This window comes from Botryllus schlosseri, chromosome 2 (assembly GCF_051294905.1).
Source record: "Botryllus schlosseri isolate E-star chromosome 2, Bs_hap1, whole genome shotgun sequence".
In the NCBI taxonomy this organism is placed as follows: Eukaryota; Metazoa; Chordata; class Ascidiacea; order Stolidobranchia; family Styelidae; genus Botryllus; species Botryllus schlosseri.
In genome coordinates, this window is record NC_137237.1 from 40,336,864 (window position 1) to 40,350,917 (window position 14,054).

At 38.5% G+C, this 14,054-nt stretch overlaps 1 long non-coding RNA gene across 4 annotated transcripts; it reads left to right on the forward strand.

Annotated features, from left to right (window-relative positions):
* Window positions 1-1,155: 1,155 nt before the first annotated feature.
* On the forward strand, window positions 1,156-9,423 carry LOC145434657 (uncharacterized). 4 transcript variants are annotated; one of them, XR_013913516.1, is made up of 9 exons: window positions 1,156-1,623; window positions 2,751-2,805; window positions 3,083-3,138; window positions 3,487-3,679; window positions 4,063-4,182; window positions 4,739-4,928; window positions 7,025-7,123; window positions 7,788-7,886; window positions 8,254-9,423. It is a non-coding gene; the product is annotated as an uncharacterized LOC145434657 (long non-coding RNA). The 4 variants fall into 4 exon arrangements; XR_013913515.1 differs by having other exon boundaries at window positions 1,156-2,805; XR_013913517.1 differs by lacking the exon at window positions 2,751-2,805.
* The last annotated feature ends 4,631 nt before the right edge of the window (window positions 9,424-14,054 follow it).

Consider the following 14,054-nt stretch of genomic DNA (forward strand, 5'->3'; position numbering starts at 1 on the left):
TTGACGAGAATTTATAAGCTGGTCGTCCTCATTGTTAAAATTAGGCATGAAAGTCGGTTGTCCCGATTCGTACAACAGGACGCGAATTTGAGTCTGTGAGCAGCGATCTGTTCATAGATTTGCTGATTGTACTTTTTTCCAACTCCAGGACTCACAATGCTGACAGCATCATAACCACATTAACTTTAAATACGCTTCTACGATATCTATATATGATAAAGATAAACGTCTCTACACATACAAAGAACGAATCTATCTAACACACTAGGTAATTGGTTTTTTCAAGTACAGCACTAAAAGGAAAAAAACTTCCTAAAATTACACTCGTGGTCCGAATTGAGTCATTTACGTCTCACTTTCTGTGATGCTTAGCAATTGAAACATTTAAAAATGCCAGGCCTCAAGGTCATGCTATCGCGACATCAATGAAATAAAAAAAATACTATGGTAAGAATATAGCTAATGATTACCATGTTGAAATATATTAAGAAAAATTTTAATCAAATACTCACACTAGTGCGGAGCGGATCGAAAAATTCTCTGGTCCGACTCCGATCCGGCTTGCCCATTCTCTGGTCCGACTCCGGCCGTATCAGGAAACCTGATCGGGCTCCAATCCGCTTCGGCCCAAAATGAAAAAGTCCTGCCGGAAATCCGGCCCAACACGGTACGGTGGTTCCGTGAATTTCAAAATATGGCTCGTTTCTTTTCGCACTGGCTTGACGGTTACTTGCGCGTGGTTGGTGGGTGGCTATTTAGTTACAAACGTCATGCTTATCTATAAAGATTCTGGCATTATCAAAAAAGTACTGATCCGGCTCCGATCCGGCCGGATATCCAATCTGACTCCGGTCCATGCTCCGCACTAACTCGCACCGACAGTAATTTGAATTTATTGCGCATTTATCAATATTTTTACGTTTCTTTAGGCTTTCGCGGGCCGCACTAAACGGCGTTGCGAGCCGGGTGCGGCCCGCGGGCCGTAGTTTGCCCACCCATGCTCGAACACATCACAACAATCAACAATTGTCAACGAAAGCTGCATCACAAAATTGCGACCATGCGCTGGCAGCAATATGAATTGGAACTGCAACAAAACAGAACAGAACAGAAATACACTGTAAATCCGCAAGGTCGTATTGAACACTTCATGACACTTTTTTCTGCGTACAGACACACTTTTTGGGCATATAAACGCATTGGGCCATTATCGTCGCAACGCTTCTGCGTATTTCTCCGTTTACTTGTAACACTTCGTCACTGCGGCTTATTTTCAAGAAAATTTATACTTGGTAATTTATCATCAATTTTGCATTCATAAACCATCGCTACATTTGGAGATCACATTAAATCACGGTATATGTAAAATAATATTACTCACTTGACCCAACACTAAGTTTAAGGGTAATATTTCAATGAAATATACATATTTCCCTGTGACGCAGAGGGGTCACAACCTTCGTCGCGGTAGAGCGCGCTCGATTTCAGTTTGGATTTGAATTGGTGGTTCGTCAGGCTTCAGGCAGAGAGTAAGGTACACGAAAAAACTTGGCGAAATGGATATATTGAAGCAGTTTCTGCTACCTGATGGCGTAAAGGATCATAAATTCCATGTACTGTAAGGTATGGAGATGCGGTAAATGTTATTGAATGTATGTAATGTGAGAATAGTCATAAAATTAACTCTTTTTGACATTGCAGTAACGTCGTTTGTTTTAGATGTTGTAGCAGGCTACTCATATCCCTTATTCATATGAATGTTCTTTAGATGTTTTGTAGTATATGATTCGTCTGATATTATTGCTGGATGATCGAGCTTCGAATCTGATAATATACCAGGCTGCGACCAGGTCCAGTAACGGTACTGATGGGAAGCTGCTATAAAATTAACTTTTTTGACATATGGATAAAGGGATGTTCTCTCTATCCACACTGAAATATCACTATGTAGGCGATATTGTGGTCCATTGTAGACAAGTACTGCAATGTCAGCAATTGAATGCCGGTATGACAGTCATGCAACGGTTTTGATTGTTTTTCAACTGCAACACGTTTTACACTGTAGGCCTACTGTTTATTCCAAGTGGTAAGGTGTTAACTAAAGCGATTTTTGAAATGTCAAAATAGGTCAGAATTTTGTCAAAATTGTACCGTTAGGTCAAAAATTGCCAAAATTCTTCACAAAATCAAAATTTTGTTGGCAACTTGCATTTCGTTTGTATCATAGATGATTGCACTGTCGGTGAACTTATCATTTTACAATTTACATCTTGTAGCCTACTTTATAGTCCTACCGTTGTAGACGGACCATCGTCTGCTCATTGTGAATCATAAACTGTCAAATGAAACAAATACTCAACGTAGCCTATTGCACTATCCTAACTGAAGCGAGACTGCGTGGGCATTGGTTCTTCGATTAAAAACCGTATGATGAATACTTGCAATGTAGACAACTTTGTCATAATGAGAGAGAGAGTGCAGTGTACGCACAACTTCAGTGTTGCCGGCCAACAACTGCAGCTGGTGAACGTTCTTTCTTCATTCTTGCCAAGCTACTTAGTTAGGACAGACACTTTCTACCCGAAAATGTAGGAAAGTATCTTTCGTTGTACTACAACAAATTTTTAATTATTTCTACCATAATACGAGATGTAACTAATACTAGAATTATTCATGGGTCCAGATTTCGATAAAATAAGTTCTTTTTCATGTAAAAATTTGTCAATTTTCATGCTAAAAGATTTTTTCAGATCAAATTACTTCGGAAGAACAGAGAGCTCCAGCCAGAAATAAAGATAAGTTCTGGTAATACAATTCTAACACTATGTGAGAAAAACCTAATTTAAGTACATGGGGTCAAAATTAAGTTTTTCATCATCAAAATATGTGTGAAGTTGAATTTTTTAGTCAAAATCTTACCTTTTTAGGTCCAAAAAATCGCCCCAATAATAGCACAGCCAAACAAACAATCTTTTCAACAAACCATGGATCACAAGGGGTAGTATTTGTTTTGCCCAATCCCCAAATTTGACTTTTCTGAGTTTATTGTGATACGGTAACTGAACTAAACTCTATTTTGCAGGTAGTATGTATTGAACTTGGCACCTTTTTGAAATGCATTTGCTGTATGGAATACTGGTAAGCATCACGTTGTTTTGTAAGTGAACTGGTATATCCTTAGAGAATGAATTTGATTCTGTTGCAATCGGTTATCTTTGTGATAAAGATTTTTATGAAAGTTTACTGGTGAAATTTCACAAAAATTGTTAACAATCCAGGAAGTATACTAACTGTGCCAGAGTAAAATTGGTGGTAACGTCATGTGCAACTTTCCATTCCATTACTCAATTATTCTATGAAATACACCCTTCTGTCACGCACAACTTATTGCAGAAAAAAAAACTGTATCCAGTATGATATCTGCGTGATTACTGAGCAGTTCAATTGAATTGCGAAATTTTGCAACAAATATTTTCTTTTCAATAGTCTTGGATTGATCCTCAAATTCGTTCAACTGATGTCCACTCTTTAAAAAGAGCCCCCTGGGTCTACCGTGCCTGCGCTATCAGACAATGTTGACAGTGACGTGAGGAGTCGTTCGTAACGGGTTTTGTGCCGGCACAGTCATCTTATGTGATACAGACCTTTGTCTCAAGAGCACATGGATACATGTGATTATGTAAGCCTATTTTCTCATTTTATATATCACCATTGATTATGTAATTTGCTGGTTTTTGCAGTCCTACTTTTCTCACGAACTATCTCGCAGAGTAGCTTACGGGCTATTCGATATGAGCTGAAAAAGGCTTCATCTGTGTACACTGCACAGTAAAGTGTATCCTGAACTGTTTACACTGAACAGAGATGTAGTTAAACGTAATGAGCTCGTGTAACTTGTACTTTAACTATTGCTTACTGAACTATAATGGGCTAGGTCAGTGGTTCTCAACCTGGGGGGCTGAGCACCTCTCCTGCGCTTCTGTAACCTATCTGTGTGAAATATTTATATTTACTTCTGCATCAAATTTACAATTTTCCTTTGTAATGTTTCGTATTTTCTAGGAGCAGCATTTGGATTTGACCAGTAAAAAAAAGATCCGCCATGGCACGCCACGAATCAGGGACTCATCAAGCCTGGGTTGCGGCTGATGGAAAGAATATGAAAAATACCCTAATGTGCAGGTAGTATGTATTGCAATTGGCACCTTCTTGAAATGCATTTGTTGTTTTAAATACTGGTAAGCATCGCGGTATTTCGTAAGTAAACTGGTATATCCTTAGATAATGAATTTGATTCTGCTGCATTTGGTTATTTTTATGAATGTTTGCTGGTAAAATTCCACTAAAATGATTAACAATCCAGGAAAGTATGCTACTCGTGCTGTAGTAAAATTGGTGGTACGGTCACATGCAACTTTCCATTACAATAATTATTTGTTCTATGAAAGACACCCTTTTGTCACATACAAATGTATCCAGTGTGATATCTGCGTAATACTGAATGCCGGTGACGTGATATTTTGTGATACGATTGTTGATGTACAACGTTCTTTCGAGTTCTCTACTAGTTACTGACGATTACCCCTGACGAGTCTCAGCCGAAAATATTCGGGCTCATTTCAATATGCATATACTATTCAATTTTATATTGAAGTTTGGCACCTCGGAGAAGCTGTTCGAATATTGAATAGTTCCCTTGTATTGCAAATTTTTGAAACAAGTATTTTCTTTTCAACAGTCTTGGATTGATCTTCAAATTCATCCAACTGGTGTCGACTCTTCGAAGAGACCCCCTGGTTCTACCGTGCGTGTGCTAACAGACAATGTTGATAGTGACGTGAGGAGTCATCTGAACGGATTTTGTGCCGGTGCAGTCATCTTTTGCGATAATACTTTTGCCTCAAGAACCCATGGAAACATGTGATCATGTAAGTCTATTTACTCATTTCATATATCACCATTGATCATGTAATGTGCTGGTTTTTGCAGTCCTAATTTTCTTAATAACTATCTATATATGCGATATGAGCTGAAGAGAGGCTTGATCTGTGTACATTGAACAGAGGCAGGGCTGTGGAGTCGGTGGAGTCGGAGTCGGGGTAATTTTCGCTTGATAGAGTCGGAGTCGTGAAAACTATAATAGCTGGAGTCGGAGTCGGTGGGAAAATACTGACTGGAGTCGGAGTCGGAGTTTGTGAGAATGACTATGACTTCGACTCCGACTCCAACTTCTCTATCATGAAAACATTTGCTTTCAAAGAATTTTCAATATAATTTTTATGTACCACCAACCACTGTTATTATTAACCATACATGCAGATCAGGTGCGGCCAGCCCGTGGCACGAAGGCCAAATTTGGCACACGAGAAGGTTAGGTGTGGCCTGCGAGGTAATTCTCGAAATTATTTATGACATCAGGTACAATCGCAAGGCCAACCAAAATTTGATTAGCATGACCGCGAAATTTGATGATGACTAAAACAACAGTTCTGACGCATTGACGTATCCAGGGGCCAGCTACATTTATCCCAGATCTTCGTATATGACCATGAAGTAGAATATTTCATAGCAGATTTATTGGACTTGAAATTTTTCTCGGTACTTCGCATGATTCATTGTCACTAGATTTCTTGCATTCAGTATTTGAGCCCACTTCTGAAAATTATAAATACGTATTATTCACAGAATTGAGTCTAACTGTATTCGCAATTAGGAGATACGGCTTCGCTTGTGCACTCGCAGCGAGATCGTCGACAAAACATTTGCACAAAATGATAGAGGCATGTTCACTGATAATATCGATTTTGCTATGTCTAAAAGTCGAATAATCCTGTCCTTGCCAAATGAGCCCAGTGATATACAGATGCGACCCCCAATGTATGATAGCGACATATTTCTTGATATAGCTATAGCCTAATTCAGTCGTTATCTTGCAAAAAATTTTCGCGCGAGTGCTCCCCACTTGACAAAATTAAAAATATTTGTAGTGTAGCTTAGCTGTTTGGGTCGAACAAATGATTAAGAAAGACTGCAAGTCCCAATCCTTGAATACTTGATTAAGTACATGCAGACTAGACATAGGCTATGGTCTTTGACTACTTAACTAAATTCCATTTCTGACCAATGTCTATTGTTAGCAGTAAGACTGTATGTGCTTGTAATCAGGATAGTGTGCAATGACAAAATTAGTAAGTTCAATTTCTTTATTAGTTGCTGAGTCATACGTAAGAGCTACACTTGGATTTTTTATCTACATTTTTATTAAACAGGATTAGATATCTGCCATATTTGAATGATTCATACATTTCAGGATATTAGAGAGTCCATGTTATAAAAACTTGAATAAGGAAGGATATTTAGCAAATCTTTATTTCATGTTAATTGCAAGTGGATAATTCGAGTTGTGCCACAATGAAACAATTTAGCATGCCACAGTTAATCATATGTTTGCATATGTTTAATGGTTGTATGATAGTCATTCAACCGACAATGTGGCATATGATTTTCGAAGTAAATTGGTAATAATGCTGGAGTCGGAGTCGGTACGTTTAAAGACCCAGGAGTCGGAGTCGGTACGTTTAAGAACTCAGGAGTCGGAGTCGGTATATTGAAAATGTGTGGAGTCGGAGCCGGAGCCGGTGGTAAAATTTACCGACTCCACAGCCCTGAACAGAGGTGTTGTTGAATGTAAAGAGCTGGGGTAACTTGTATTTAAACTACTGCTTACTGATCTATACTTGGAACATCAAATTGAGATCATTTCCCATTTCGTGCTAATTCCAAATAATTTTGTTAATTAAATTTAATCTGGAAGGAAGTATTTTGAAAGATTGAGAACAATTACAATTACTGCAATGAAGGAAAAGTATTCAACACCTTCGATAAGATGTCACAAAGTCTTTACTAAAGACAATCAATGTGTCCTTTGTCTGGTCAATTATTGTAATGGAAATCCAAACCCATAGGAATAACGATTCTACTATATTTATTTTCGGATCTTGTTTGCAATCAATTACATTTTCAGCAAAACGAGGTTGATGAAGTCAACTGTCTTCTTCTCCAAGCCAAATTGAGAGACAAGCAAATACAATCCAAGACCCAAGCGCATGTCTTATTGAAACAGGTATCGTAATCTTTCTGTTTTGTGGACCATACAAATATACATAGACCGTTCGTAGACGTACATAGACGTTGTGCTATAAATTTCATCCTGAGTTACAGTTCTGCATTCTCACTGTGGCCTGTGCGTCTGAATGTCAATGTAAATGTCAAAATGGCCGAATTGAAAAAAGCCCGGACCTAATTCAAGATATTTTTATTAGTCGTTATGCGAATTTTAGTCCTTCTCAGTGATAGGATTTCACATGTACCCGAGCGCCTTTCCTGCGCTTGTGCAACCTGCATGTGTAAAATATTTATATTTATTTCTGCATAAAATTTAGAATTTTCATTGACATATTCAAAACTTTGGAATTTAATCACATTTTCAAGGAGCACAACTTGGAGTCGACCAGTAGAAAAGAAGCAAACACCATGCTAATTCCAAATAATTTCGTTAATTAAATTTAATCAGGAAGGAAGTATTTTGAAAGATTGAGAACAATTACAATTACTGCAATGAAGGAAAAGTATTCAACACCTTCGATAAGATGTCACAAAGTCTTTACTAAAGACAATCAATGTGTCCTTTGTCTGGTCAATTATTGTAATGGAAATCCAAATCCATAGGAATAACGATTCTACTATATTTATTTTCGGATCTTGTTTGCAATCAATTACATTTTCAGCAAAACGAGGTTGATGAAGTCAACTGTCTTCTTCTCCAAGCCAAATTGAGAGACAAGCAAATACAATCCAAGACCCAAGCGCATGTCTTATTGAAACAGGTATCGTAATCTTTCTGTTTTGTGGACCATACAAATATACATAGACCGTTCGTAGACGTACATAGACGTTCTGCTATAAATTTCATCCTGAGTTACAGTTCTGCATTCTCACTGTGGCCTGTGCGTCTGAATGTCAATGTAAATGTCAAAATGGCCGAATTGAAAAAAGCGCGGACCTAATTCAAGATATTTTTATTAGTCGTTATGCGAATTTTAGTTCTTCTCAGTGATAGCATTTCACATGTACTTGAGCGCCTTTCCTGCGCTTGTGTAACCTGCATGTGTGAAATATTTATATTTATTTCTGCATAAAATTTAGAATTTTCATTGACATATTCAAAACTTTGGAATTTAATCACATTTTCAGGGAGCACAACTTGGAGTCGACCAGTAGAAAAGAAGCAAACATCATGGCACGCCACGAATCAGAGATTGACCGATCCTGGATTGTAGCTGATGCCAAGAATATAAAACTGCTTCAGTGAAAATGAAGTATTCAGAAACATTGTTGACGTTTTGAGCTACTATGCATTGGATTGTCATACCCTGAAGGAGTGGTTCTCAAACAGGAGAAAGCATTTGAAGGGGCGTGAACCCGCTGTCAACTAAAATCTTGTTCGCACATGGCAGCTTCTACTTATTTCTCTGTGTATGGTCAGAATTTAATATTTGAATATTCTCTCATCAACAACTATTACCGTCACTGCCATCCAACTATCAGTTGGGATTTTTAGCGTTCTGGTTGCTTTTTTTAATTTCATGATACGACGATAAGGGGTGTGTGAATTTTTTTTGCTATCATAACGGGGCGTGTCCAAATATGTTCATGAACCAGTGCCCTAATGACTTCCAGATTTCATATTTTGCAGCAGACTGGCAAATAACAACAAAATCTTTTCTGTAAATCTGCAAAATTTGTATGGACTGAAAGAAACGATTTCTTTGTTATTTAAACAAAAGTGATTGGCATTAACCTGATATAAATCCTTGTAATGCAAGCCCAAGAATATTTTTGATGCATGGTTAGCAGGCCCAATTTCATTAAGAGTAAAAAAATACTTTGTTACTTGTTTATCGTGGTAGTGGTAGTGAAACTGATATATTCATTGTTTGTTTTTTTACAATAAAATTAGAAATTTACAAGCCATAATTTGATCAATTATAAATATGTTTTAATGATTTGTGTTGATCATGTTTTCCGTTAACGGATGTAACCAATGAATTTGAATCCATGCCATTGTCACGAAAGTTGAAGATACTAAATGATATTTTGTTATCACTATCCCTAATTCCCTATGCATTCATTTTCATGATTGAACGAGTTGCATGATATTTGTAGTGAGTTTGCTCTTGATCATTTGTGATGTTCGTGATTTCATGGACTATTCCGGAAACGGTTTCAACTGCTGATCTGAATTTATGAAACCCTGTCACAGCAGCTATTGGAAATTTCAATGTTTGCACGTATTTAATCACCCAGGTTGGGTATTATAAGCGTCATCTATTCATGAATCAATAAAATCTGATTTTATTTTGAGCCCTGCGTTCCGGTGACTAGTCAACCAGCCACTTTGAGGCTGAACACTTTTTAGGTAAACACTTTTAATTTAAACACTTCGCAACACTTCTAGGCGTTCAATTTTTGGATCACGTTTCGTGTTCAATTTTCCGTGTTGAGCAACACTTCAGAATTTACAGTGTAGGCCTATATTTGGTGGTATGACGCAGGGTTGGGATGACTAGAGTTACCTTTTTCGAATGATTTGACTTGACTCGAGTCACTTCGCAAAAATGGCTTGACTCGAATTGACTCGACTCTTCAAAAATTCAGATTGACTCGGGAGTCGAAGAAAAATTGACGAGTCAATTTCAAGTCATCAAGTAGGCTAATCGATATCGACGAAATTGCTGTATCTTGTATAGTTTCGGATTGCTAACCAATTACCCAATGATTGTGCGTTTTACGGAGCCTCCATTGGTAATCACAAAAAATTGATCGCAAACGCAGTAACCGGAGCTTACAGTTTACATTGTCGTAATCTTGATCACCTTAACTAGGCCTTTTGTAGAATTTTAATCGAACGAATATTGCTCATACGTTTATATAATTGCATATCATTGATATGTACGCTGGTATTATGGTATTGCACCATAACATTTTTTTTACTTTCTAAGGCTTCGCACGTTATCCTGTATTTTGGCTGATAAATTATAGACTGAGGGTATATACCGCTATACTCGCGTAGTATAGCCGTCCTACGTATGCGTGAGTGATACAGCACTTTTTTGCGTGAATAATCAACTCTTCATTCGTTCCACGATTCAGAATAAATGGGGACTTCATCAGTATTTAAAACAGTTAGCAAAATGCAATGACTTTGAATCATGCCTCGTACTGTGAGAACTCAACTTGAATAGATAGTGACTTGACTCGCGACTTGACTTGACACGAGTCAACTCCAAAAATCGAGTTACTTGACTTGACTCGAGTCAAAGTATGCATTGTGTAGACATTAACTTGTGACTCGACGGTAGTGACTTGATCCCAATACTGGTATGATGGGTTCTCCTTCAAACTACTTCACTACTCTGAGATGAAGTTTCGGTGATGGTTGTGCAAAGACTGAAAAATTCAATGCAATGGACCGAAGCACCGGACGTCGAATTATTGGATAAGTCAGAGTTACCTTTTACGATCCGTGACTGTTGACATGAGTCGCAGCCCCTTTCAATCAACTAGGCCAAGGCTGTCAGACTCAAATTGGGTCGCGGGCCGGATTCAAAAGTTTTGATTGTTTTGATTGATGATTTGTAGTAAAGTCAAACTTGATTCTGAATTGGAGAACATTCGGTCAATCTTTCAGTCAAATGGTTATCCTGATCATATCATTAAAATAACCATGGATCGTAAACTCAAAGATTTCAGAAAACTTAAACCGTTTGGACCTAGAAAATGTCTTGTTTATTTGCATCTTCCTTGGATTGGGAAAGTGTCCAACAGGTTTGAAAAACAATTTAAATCGTCAGTGAGGCATTGTTTTTCACAAGTAGAACCTCAGATAATCTTCATGACGAAATCTCTGATGCCTGCAACACAAAAGGATGTGCTACCTGCGACAAATCAAAGCAACATAATATATGAATACACGTGCCGATGTGACAGTCGGTATGTAGGTCGCACGTCTCAGCGCTTGCAGCAAAGAATTCGCCAGCATGTCCCACGGCAAATTAGAATAACTAATGTTTCTCCTACTCCTTCATCGCAGTCTGTTGACACAATGCGTGATTATGATCAAGTTACTGCTTGTAATTCGGCTATTGGACAGCATTTCTTATCCCATCCAGAACGTGCTGATCATTAGAATGACAGCCAATTTTCTAAACTTGCTCGTGGCCGTTCTCTTTTTCATTTAAAGGTCCTGGAATCTACGATCATAAAGCTACGAAAGCCGATTCTCTGTCGCCAGAAGGAACGCCTCTACACTCTTGGAATATTTCATTAATGTTATGTGTTGTGTTTTCGGTTATTTGTAACCGAATATGTACTCGTTAACGTTTGTTTTGTACCGTTGGCGTTACTGCCGTATCTTGCTCGACTACTAGTTGTTTGTTTTTGTTATTATTACGTCATACAAACAAAATAGTTCTTACATTTCGAATTTGATTCACCCTATCACTGACGTTTCGCTACTGATGAGGGTCAGTCGAAAAGCTTTTAGCGAATAAATTAACAATATGAAGTTATTGTTTCGCGTTATTAACGCTATGCAGAATGAAATATATCACGGATCATGTGGTCTCTGTTCGAGTAACACCGTTATTCTAAACAATGGAATTGGCAAAAACACCGTGGTTGGCCGATTGAATGCAGTCAACCACCAATGTTCCCTTTAATTTTTCACGAGTCTGCGCAAATACGCCAACTCACTGCGCAGGCCCCTGAACAACAGTGCGCAACCAGGCCCCCCATGGGATAATAAACCTAACTTCTGGGGGGCTTCGCCCCCCGGACCCCCCTTAGGCTACGCGCTTTTTACCGCTACTAGTCATCTATGTCCGGTATTTGTTTAGTGGTGTTACGACTAAACGCGCGCAGCGCGAAAATTTTCTATTATTCATGATCAAATCGGTAAATATCATCGGGAATTGCATATATTGCTGTCAATTTTAATCCTGTCTTTGCTCACGTAATCACATTTACAGGTAAAGCTGATCGAGTGAGAAAAGGTAAGACCCCTAAATATAATTAAACATCTTCGGGCGTACCCGTTGGTATGACTTCCTTACATCATGCTATTTCGTGACCTCCTATCTGCTATGCCAAAAGATATTTAAATCTGGACATAAGTCACTTTGATTCCACTGCGACGATATGGTGACATACTACGGATTACTAGAAGACAGACATACACGCACGAGAATGCACTTGAAATCAATACATGCGATCGATGTAGGCCTATCGCGTTAAAACACTGATGTGACGTCTTAATACCGGCAATGCACTCATTACTATCAAGATATAATATACGAATATATAATGATACGATATATAATGACACGAATATTCAAGTCTGATTGAAGCAAGAACAAGATCAGCGTATGACCTTATCGACAGAAGATACCCGTTCAAACGAATCGAATAAAATCACAAATTTGTGCTGCTGAGAAGCTGAAGGCACGAAGTGCACAGTGCATATAATTGCTGCATTTCCGATCAACGTTTGCCAAGGGATGGATTTTTTCAACAATATTGGTGCTTGTACTTGCATATTCTGCATATTATCCTATATCACCATACGTGATCAGATTCGCCTGAAGGAAGTGATGACTTCGAAAATTCGCAGCATGTAATTGTACAGTAAATCTTACACAATATTCATGCCACGCGGAGAAGACTATTCGTTAGTATCTCGCAGTTAATTTCGAGCTAGCCCATTGTTATTTATAACTTTGTTAAACCATGTTACTTCGCCATTCCCACAAAGGATTGCGCTATTGATATGATATCAGTATCGCTCACACATACGATACCATAATAAAAGAAAAATCTCTTTCTTGAGTCGCACTCGATTGCAAATTCTCATTGCTTCGCGGAACGCAATATTTGCCTTTTCGGGCCGCACTTGTAGGCCTACCTCGGTTTCAGACTTCAGCGATAGCACTATTCACCCCTGGCAATGTTCCCTCTCATTTTTCTCGAGTCTGAGCGCCTGCGCAGTGCTTTGGACAAGAGTGCGTATGCGCAACGATTAAGAAAAAATCATCACTTCGGATTTTTTGTGCGCAGCCTGGATTTTCTGTGCGCAGAGACCGTTTCAGCACTGCGCATTTGCGAACGTGCGCAGCTTAGAGGGAATATTGTCAACCACCGAATCTGTGGCTCTGGAGCCGATATAAGTTGAAGCACCCTTGTTTCAGTCGTGATGTGTTGTTCGCCCGGAGCATTAGTGCTGAGGAATACAAGATATTGTAAATGCTGACGTTGGAATTTTGTTCAATATTTTTATATCGCCAATTCAACATTCGAGTTTCTCTGCAGACCGAGGTGTGCTGGGCTGCAGTGCGACTAAGGATATTGCAATTATATTATTCGTGTAGCTAACAAATTCCACACGTATTTAACATATACAGCGGTTGGGCATTGGCGATTTCGCCTCCGTTTATAATTATTATTTAGTCCATTTTTTCACAAAACTCTCAGGTGTGAATTTTTTCGCCTTCTCAGAATGTAGCGACAATGTCACCGACATGTAGTTGATGGGTATTTGAGTAAGAACACAACACCGTCGACAGGTGGTCATAATTTGGCCTATGAAAATGTTCGATATGTGCGGTCTTGACAAAGTAGAAATGTGCTGGATAATACATAAATTTTCAATTTACTCAAAATTGGCATGCGGGCTGGAAGAAACTGTCTGGCAAGCCGTATGTTTGATACTCCTCAACTAGGCGATTCAGGTATTATTCTATAGCGCCGTCCTGCGGTGTTGGTAATAGGAAGCCTTTACATATTATTAATTTCCAGCAATAAAGGCTGAGAAAGAGTTTCCTAGCCAAACAGATTGTTAAATTTTTGAATTCGAATTAATAGACTTAAATTTACGAAGCTCCTGTCTTAGTTAGTGGTAGTGACTAGTAGCCTACCAGATACTCTCATGCAACAGTTTG